This window comes from Papaver somniferum, chromosome 7 (genome assembly GCF_003573695.1).
Source record: "Papaver somniferum cultivar HN1 chromosome 7, ASM357369v1, whole genome shotgun sequence".
Lineage (NCBI taxonomy): Eukaryota > Viridiplantae > Streptophyta > Magnoliopsida > Ranunculales > Papaveraceae > Papaver > Papaver somniferum.
Window position 1 is genome coordinate 211271130 of NC_039364.1, and position 9290 is coordinate 211280419.

Here is a 9290-nt window from a genome sequence, read left to right on the forward strand (position 1 = left end):
GAAAGGGTGAAACTGTGAAAGAGATGTCTGAATTTAAACGTACAATATAACATCAGGGTTTTCATTTACGGGAAGTATAGATGAACCAAATAAAATGTACCGCGGTCACACCGTGTGAGAGGAGGAATGGGACCCATTTCTGTCATCCCTATCCCAATGCACAGAGTGCTTCACTATGTTCTGTGATTCTACTCGGTGCACAGCTCGATGCTTATTTTCGATACGTCTAGCAAAGCTCTTTTATTTATCAAAATACACAGCATTCGGAAATGATTTGTATACCGAGCATTTTCTCCCGAAAATTCTCGGGCAACACATCAAATGGTGGACCAAAAATCCAATATAACTTTTCACTGTAGATAACTAGATCCTAGGGGCTGTGTGTATCGTGTAGCATCTCCCCGTAGCATTTTCAAACAAAACTGTTATGCTACTGTAAATTCTAATTGTACACACAATATTGTTCCAAAGAGAAAAAATAACTGTTTAGTTTTTTCTCTATGATTTCCCGAAGTTGTTATTTGTTAGCCATTTTCATTACTATTATTACACGAGAGAATTTGATTCCTATAGAATCATTTAAGAGATTTTGATTGATGAAAGGTGGGATTGCATGGTCCCAAATTGCATCATGTAGTTGATGTCCTATGCGGCTTGTTAATCTTTTTTTTTAACTTTAACCCTCAGATTTTCCCCAAGATTTTTATTAAAGAGAGCAAAAAATGATCTGAAGAGCGCGAAAAATTATAGTCAACGTCCTAAGGAGATTCTTATGGTGAGGTAAATTCAATTTACTTATAGATAAAATGTTGGAAATATATGTTTAAAACAAAATGTATTTCCATTTATTAGTTTTTATTAAAATTATTTTTAATAGTCTTAATGATCTTCATCAAAGCAATTTACTTTTTGTTATAAATTCCTTGACCGTTTCATTTTACACGAGTAATGGTTTATATTAAACCATATTAATGTTTTCATTAAAACTTTATTAAGACCCCTTGACTATAAATCAGATTTTTGGTTGGAAAAAAATGAAAGAGAGTTTTTCTTTAATGTTTTAGAATTTTAAAGAAAAATCAGAATTTTTGAGAGAAAGAAAACCAGTGTACGATTATCACTTGTTTTGTACAATTTTGATTATGAGCAAGAATAGAAGTGTACAAGTATCACATACTCTCAAGTGCAAGAGTGATTGTGAAAGAGAATTTACTCGGCTGTTTTATCCTGGAGACGACGTGATATGGAAGAACTGCTTGCACAATCTTGGGCAGAGCCGCAAAACGTCTTAAAAAGAGCGTCATGGTCATGACTCAGACATAACATTTTTGTTTGTTTGGTTTTATGATTGTTTTGCAGGCTATTTTCAGCAATTGTTCAAACAATTTTAAGACAGTTTCTTCTGCCATAGAGATTAAGCGAGAAACTATTGCCGAAACATGATAAGTATCATCGTTTATTTTATTTTACTGAATCATTATGGTATATTATTCTCATGAAGCTTAGAATTTTAGATTATTCATAACTAAAATTGAAATTTTGATGTTTAATCGTATTGGACACGGATTGTAACATATTATAGAGTTTTATGTAAATATCTTTAACGAAAATGAATCGGGTCTAAAAATTCATATCGTAGATATTAGACATCATGAGGATCATTCATGTAAAATTTAAGAATTTTTGGAGTTCGAAAAGTATTTTTAAACTAATTTAGAAAACTGTATAATGTTGCTGAAAAATTCTGACGTGTGGAAAAAATTACTCCTGATTGAATTTGTATTCTGAAACTTGTAGATCATGAACTTATCTTCAAAACCCATTTTGGTTTAAGAGGTGTTATGATTTTAAAATTGTTGTGTATGTATGTCCAAAGTATGAATCGCGATACTTGAGTTTACAGATTAGAGATGTAAGAACTTACAATAAAATCATGTTTTGATTTTAATACATTACTCTTGTTTTGGTAATGAAAAGATAAGATCACTATTGGAAATCAAACTAGTGCACGCCATATGTTTGATAATATGCTTAGTAGAAAGTTATAATCTATGACGTTATAACTATAAAACTTTATTTTTGTTTGATACTTGGAGTACTAATTTTCATTTGATTTTTGAGTAATTATATAAGTGCATACAATACTTATTTTGGGTTACAAATGCTCACATTTAAATGATTGTGACAGGTGACAATTTCACTTACTTGAGCAAGTTTTTGTTTCCCAATGAAAATAAAATATTGCGAGCAAATACTGGAGATTAATCGATGTATGGAGCAATGGTTTGATGATTTCTTTGTTGTTGTGGAAAGAGTCGATAATGGTTTATGACCAATTTAGCTTTCAAATCAAATGAGGTATGTTCGATGAACTATTTATAGTTATTGTGGTGATCAAATAATTGCATTATAGATTGAAATAAATTGATTGTTCAATCTTAGAATGAGTTGTATGGAAATTAGATATTGAGAATTATTGTTTATGACAATATATGAGTGACTCATACAAGTTTGGAACTTATGAGATATAATTTGATATCAAACCAAAATCGAAAAAATATAAGAAACCTAGTCAAAACAAATACGAGTACCAACTCTCACCAAGAAATTAACATAATTTTTATGAAGTTATTTGATATGTTTGCATTCGGCATTGCATGAATATCAAATATTGTTAACAATGATTTTAAAGATAAGTTAATGTGAATTGTGGATACGGTGAGAGGTGATATACATTGGTGCTTTACACCATATTTTTTTTGATAGGTTATGGTTAAAAAGTTGAACCTAGTCGTCTGGAAGAAAGTGTTGTTGAGTTATACTCACATCTCTAGGATTCTTGGTATTGGTATGGTCTCAAAAGTTTGCTTCAGGTAGAACTATCTTGTTAAAGATGTTCATACCACCAAAATGAGAAAGAATCTAGTTTCTTGCGCCTATTTTTTTTAACAAGATTGAGATTAAAATTTATGTTGAACTTGATCATTGCACTACTACAATAGAAATGCTATCAATGGTATGTTTGATCAAAATATTATATTATTCATATGATATGACTGAAACTTTGGAATGTTTGAAATATGAGATTTTATCTTGCTTCTATGAAATTTTTGAGTTAGTGATGAGTATGAGCATGTTGTGTTTTCCTCTAAAATTTTTAAGAACTTTTTAAGTGACATGTATCAAATTTTACCCAACTCATCAAAGCATGTAGACTCCCAATCTTACTAGTTTACCAAAGCATCGGATGAAATAAAATGTTTGAGAATTTTATAAGATATTTTTGGTGTTTCACAAAGTCTAACTTGGTGACTAAAATTTACCTTTTAAGTGGTGAATAATGATGTCTTCACGAAAAATGTTCTTTTGTTCGTCCTTTATATTATGTCAAAAGGATTTTGAAATTGGATCATTACTTTATTAGCTATGAGCAAGAACGCATAGCGCGTCAAATATGAATTTAGAGAAATTATTTGCGCTTAGATAAATTATTTCTAATTTTTGTATGAATGAGAAAACTTTCTAGTTTTTTAATTGATATTCAACACCGAAATCCGACGTCTAACGAAGTCTATAGAATTTTTTTAATGAACGTGGGTAGAAATGCAATTTGCATAAGTAAATTCTCACTTTTAGACATTTTGGTTTTCATTTGAAATTTCCTTTTGAATCGAAAAATAGTGGGGGTTCTTTACCCTATGTATGATTAAATACTAAACTAAGATTAAAGAGCTAGCTAGATATGGAGATCACAAGATCATTAAGAATGGATGTGTAAATAGTAAGACTAAAAAGAATTTTAGTCATATTCATTACGTTGTTTGAGATACTTAGCTCCTCATGATTTTAATCTTTGGAAAAAGTTTTAGGAACCAAATGTTTTAGTTTGACAAATATAGAAACGGTAATTAATTTTGATACTTGCTTTCATGTCTGGATTTACATTCTTGATTGGTGATATTGTTTCTACGATGCGTGGTTTGTTGTATATCACATGTAGAAAAATATATTGAATGAGTTAAATGTTGAATCTATGTAAACCAAGCATGAAAAACTTTGTAGCTCCATAAGAAAAAATGCATATAAGTTTGATTAGTCACAATATATTTTGAAACAAGCTCTTAAACAATTGAATGAGAAATTTGATTACTTGGTAAATTCAAATAGTTTCAAAGTTGAATAGGGTGACAAACGCATAAGACTGTATGTTATATATGCAAAAGGGACTCATTGAATTTGTGTTATAACTCACATGAAACTGAAGACATGTTTAGTTTACTATTTGACATGAAAGACTTGAGTAAAGATCTATCTTACAAAAAAAAAATGGTTTTGGGACCATCAAACGGTTCTGAATGGGCGTTATATTGCGATCGACGGTTATCATTGGTTTCAAAACACAAATACGCCCAAATCCAACGTCCCATATTCACTTTTTTCTCCCTAAATGCGTTATGTGAGAGACTTCTTCTCTCTAGGGTTGTTTTCAGCTTATTCTCCACTACCTTTTCATCCGTAACGGATGAAGTCAATAGACAATAGTAATCAAATGGATAAAAGATACCCATTAACAACACCACTATTTTTGCTTACCATCACTTAATGTTCGACTACATAAACCTCCAAATGTTATCTTGCACAGGTTTTCACAGCTTCCGGATCTCATTTCTATCCATCAAGATTCATTCATGTAAGTTTCTCCGATTTTGGGTTGCATTCTAAATTGAAAGTTATTTTCTTCTTAAAATTAAGGTATTTCTATTTTTTTCATCAGTGCAAATTCAGTAATCTAATGCAAATTTGTTTAGTTGGTGCCATTAAAATCTATGGTCGGTTGGAATTTTAAGTGAATAATATTTGCTCTTGGATGAAATTTTTGATTTTGTTGCAGACTCAAAGTTTCTCATTCCATCACTACCCTATTACCTAGCCAAAAAGAAAATAATTGTGATTTCTGATTCTTTACCTTCCCGTCTCTAGCTAATTCTCTCAACAACAACGGAAGAAATCAGCTTTTCTTAGTCAGACGTTACTCTTCATGAATCCAAATCCGATAGTTGACCAACCATCATGGCAAAGTAAGTCTAGCTATCAGTAATTACTTTTTTAGTTCTTGGATTAGGACCTCTAACTATCATATTAATGGTGATGCTTTTTAATTATTAATCTATGTTTACGATATAACCAAATTCTTGGAAGAACATCCAGGAGGAAAAGGATGTTCTGTTAGAATTCGAAGTAATAAATTTTTTTATATAATTACTTTGATGTAATTTTTAAGAGCAAAATTTCGATTTTATTGGGTTTCCTTATGAATAAATGTTATGAATATGATTAGCCTAATCAACGATTTGAACAGTTGGTCTTTTTAGGTATGTGGTTTTTGTGATGGTTTAATGGGCCGTTATGATGCTTCAAGGATGGCCGGTTATGTCTCTCTACATTATTCGCACCAGCATTTAGGTGTGAGGCTTTTGTAATGGCTTTATAATCTAATTAACCTTCACTTTTTTTGATTTGTACGAAGATGATCGATGTTCTCAATCTGCTATATGACCATTGTTATTTTTGCAAATTGTAGTTTGTTCTCTTTTCTTTTTCTTTTATGGGGATCTTTTTGTCTTCGTAATCATCTGTTCCTCTTACTCTCTGTATTTCATTTCTACGTTTACTACTGTTGCATTTTTCCATATACCCAGGTATGTTTGATAGAAAATATTCGTGATTGTCTGTTTCCTTAAAGTTTTGCAAGATTATTGCCTAAAATTCAGAGATTACTCGCAAGGTTTTAAGTTGAATTGAAACCGTTCGTTTTACTTCATTTAAAAAAAGGTTTTACGTAGAAAGAAGTTGGTCTCTTTATGTTCGCTTCCGATATCATCAATCAATTTGTTTGTCGTTGCAAGATTTATGTTGCTGCATGGTAAATTCATCTCAGTGGAAACTTATTCATTTGGGTTCATTTCTGAAAATCTACATTTGCGTATTATCCTTTTTTGCAGTCGATTATGTTATGGTACTACATAAACAAACTCATCGACATAAAATTCTACCATCAAATTAATTTTCTAAAGTAGATGTTTTAGTTGCGCTGTCAGTCCAATTTCAAGTAGTTTGTGGTGGCCGATGTAGGAACACAAATTGATCCGTGTGTTACTATCCATAGTTTCTTTCTTGGAGACTTATAAGGTCTGAATTTCCACCATTGGTCAATGTTAGAAACAGGGTGGCCTGACAAATACTACCAGTACTTTTTTTTTTTTTGAGTTGTTTTGTTAGTAAAACTTCAAGTAGTTTATGTGCTGGACAATGTGGGAACACAAATGGGTCACAATCACCTTTTCGACATTAACTTCCTCACTCGATGATCGACCATTATGGTTGGCCGAAGAGTAAATTATATTCATGTTTCTTGCTCACGTTCTTGATATAGTTTTAATGAGTCCGCGTGTTTTTGTGTAAACAGGTATTCGGAAGGCAGTTGATGCTTAAGAGAGGACGGTAACAAAGACAATGAAAAATGCGCAGCTCATCTTATATTTAACCACCAATGGTCCTTATTCTTTCTTTGCTCCACGAGAGATTACCTTACACCGGCGAGTCTTTATTTCTCCGTTTTAGAAAATTGTATTCGGCGATTTTACAACGTTGACAATTTCCCCTCTCACATATAATTCAATTGTCTTTTTATCATTTTTATCTGACATGCTCCCTTCCTTTGTGTGTTGTAGACCCTGGAAACTTTTTTCGTTCCTTCCAACCAAGTTGCACTGATTCCTTACATTTTCCTTTAGGTATATTGCCTCCCAGATGTTTGTAGGCTTATTTTAATCTCCATTTGTTAGCCTCTCCCCAATTCTTAGGGAAATTTGGAGTTTTGTGTGGGTACATAATATGGGTTGCAGACTTCGGTGGATTTTGTTCTGTCCTTCCTGAAGTTTTATGTTCATTCATTTTGGTGGAGATAAATAATCTGATTGCAAGTTTTATGTTCATTCTTAGCAAATCTTCTTTTGCTTAAGCAATTAACTGATTGAAACTAATCTAATTTCCAATTCATATTTTGCAGTATCTAGAATGTCGATAGATCGTGTGAGATATTAATTTGCTTGGGAAAAAGTCGCTTTTTATAAGCTGTGCAACTCAAAACATGCAGGTTGGTGGCATTGAATCTATTCGAGTTTGGCAAGAGTTTTTTTTACCAGAATGACTGTTTTTATATCGATTGTTAATCTTACTTTTATATAAGATTTGCTAATATATCATCACCCCATTGCGGAATTGCAGGAATCATTAGGTAATTGCAGAAACTTATCAACGGCTTTCTACTACTTCACTTGAAACACGTCAAACAGAGACGCCGTGATGCGATAGTTGGATGACAAGAAACTCTCTTTTCTATCATGGAATTCTTCCTTCAATAAAAACTTCAAGTATAGCCAAGAGGTTTGCGTCCGCACTTCCTATTCTATTTAAAATGTTTTAAGATATATTTTAAATTTGTGAAATTTTATTCTTGGAAACACCACTGCAGGTACTTCCAGATCAAGCTGATACGAATAGTTTCTTATTTCTGTTAACAATTGGATCTACTTAATATCTACCTCCTCTTGAAATCTAAGAATTGTTTGCGTAATAGTTTTTTTTTTAATTGCATCTAAACACTGTTTATTCATGAACATTTTTTCATTCAAAGAAAATGAGGTGATCATTTTGTGTTTTGACTATGTATCAAGCAAGGATTCATACTGAATTTTTGCATCTATGATATTTTTAGTTACACCTGTTGTAATTTAAGTCGTCGTTCTATACCTGTTACCTGTTTGAAATGAAAACTCTCACCTCTAATGTCAAAATCTGGCTATTGTTTCTATTCTTTTTACTGTTACCAAGTGTGTCGTGTAGCTCAGGATTTTTGGTAGTATTGTATGGAGAAGAATACAATATAAGTTTAGAAGTGATGATAGGTTATTGTCCATCAGTGAGTGGTTGGGAAGATAAGCCATGAAGATGAATATTTTTTGGGGAGCTGTGGGTACAAACCATAGTTTCTATGAAGAACTTAATGGTTTTGAGCGTTGATCAGACCTTCAATACTGCTGGACGATGTAAACTTCCACCATGGATTTGGAACACGATTGACATTTTTGTGGGCACTTTCAAACTGTCTGAAGAACCACTTACTTTAGTCGACAATTGCAAGAAGCTGTGCAAATTGTGAGTCGTTTATGCTCCTCCACCACGTCCTCCAGCGATTCACGAATGATCCAAGGAAGGTACATCCGTTTAGAGCATCAAGTTCATACACTGGGAAATCCAAATTTTCTGACATTACTGATGTAAGTGTTTGGATCCTTTAGTCTGTTAGTCATACTTTTCGCTTAGTCTTTTAAGATAAAACACTTAATAGTTTTTCTTATAAAGTTTTCAGGGTTCGAAAACAAGTGTGAATCCTCAAGATAGATCATCAGACGTGGTCTTTTTTTCTTTTCCGGGTCATGCATGTACCTCCAAATGGAGCAATACTTGCAGTCTTACTGTGTATATACGTTATATAATTGGTCATGCAGACTGCAAGTGTTGCTACAAGAAGCAATCTAAAGTGAAAACATTTTGAAACGTATTACACTAATGGACTCATACAATGATATAAAGGAAACTACCGCAGAAATGTTTTGTATTTTCTTAAAAGAGAGTCTGTTTCTTTAGCCATTAAAATGAGAGTATGTTGTCTTGCCCTACAACATTAGTATATTGTCTTCCCATGGAATCCAAAGTGGAGGTATTAATTGTCAATATCGATCTACCCTTTGAACCCAGAGTTGAGGTCTTGATGTGACAAATAATGCACCACTTAGGGCTGATGGGTATCAAAATAAACACCACATTGAGATAATGATTCCACGAATATGACAAGGGCAGGAAATATGAGAAAGACCAAGGCCTATGGTCAGAGCAACACTACTATGCGGGAATCATCCCAACAAGAATGGCATGACAAGCTATCTATAAGGCGGTGACTAAAGTCAACTCCCTTTGAGCGTACCGTGGTTAAAACGACCAGGTGGTCTTCAAAGCTTTATTTACTGGCCAGGTAGACTGACGATAATAAATCATATAATTTATTTATTTTTAAGATAAGATCTCATGCCTTAGTGAGCAAAGTCATTCTTACATATATGGCGTGTTTTTGGCAAGCAAGTTTGGGATGTTAATCAAGATTATTATGTGCGGACTAGAAAATAAATTGGATTCAACTGGATGAGTAGGCTATGCTTTCTGCCCACAGC

General features: G+C 32.7%; 1 long non-coding RNA gene across 9 annotated transcripts; it reads left to right on the forward strand.

The window, feature by feature from the left end:
• The first annotated feature begins 4497 nt into the window (after positions 1 to 4497).
• Positions 4498 to 8532, forward strand: LOC113299494. 9 transcript variants are annotated; one of them, XR_003335006.1, is made up of 9 exons: positions 4498 to 4690; positions 4892 to 5078; positions 5360 to 5463; positions 6467 to 6553; positions 6732 to 6794; positions 7070 to 7156; positions 7288 to 7446; positions 7535 to 8339; positions 8432 to 8532. It is a non-coding gene; the product is annotated as an uncharacterized LOC113299494 (long non-coding RNA). The 9 variants fall into 9 exon arrangements; XR_003335005.1 differs by having other exon boundaries at positions 8425 to 8529; XR_003335008.1 differs by having other exon boundaries at positions 5373 to 5463; positions 8425 to 8529.
• The last annotated feature ends 758 nt before the right edge of the window (positions 8533 to 9290 follow it).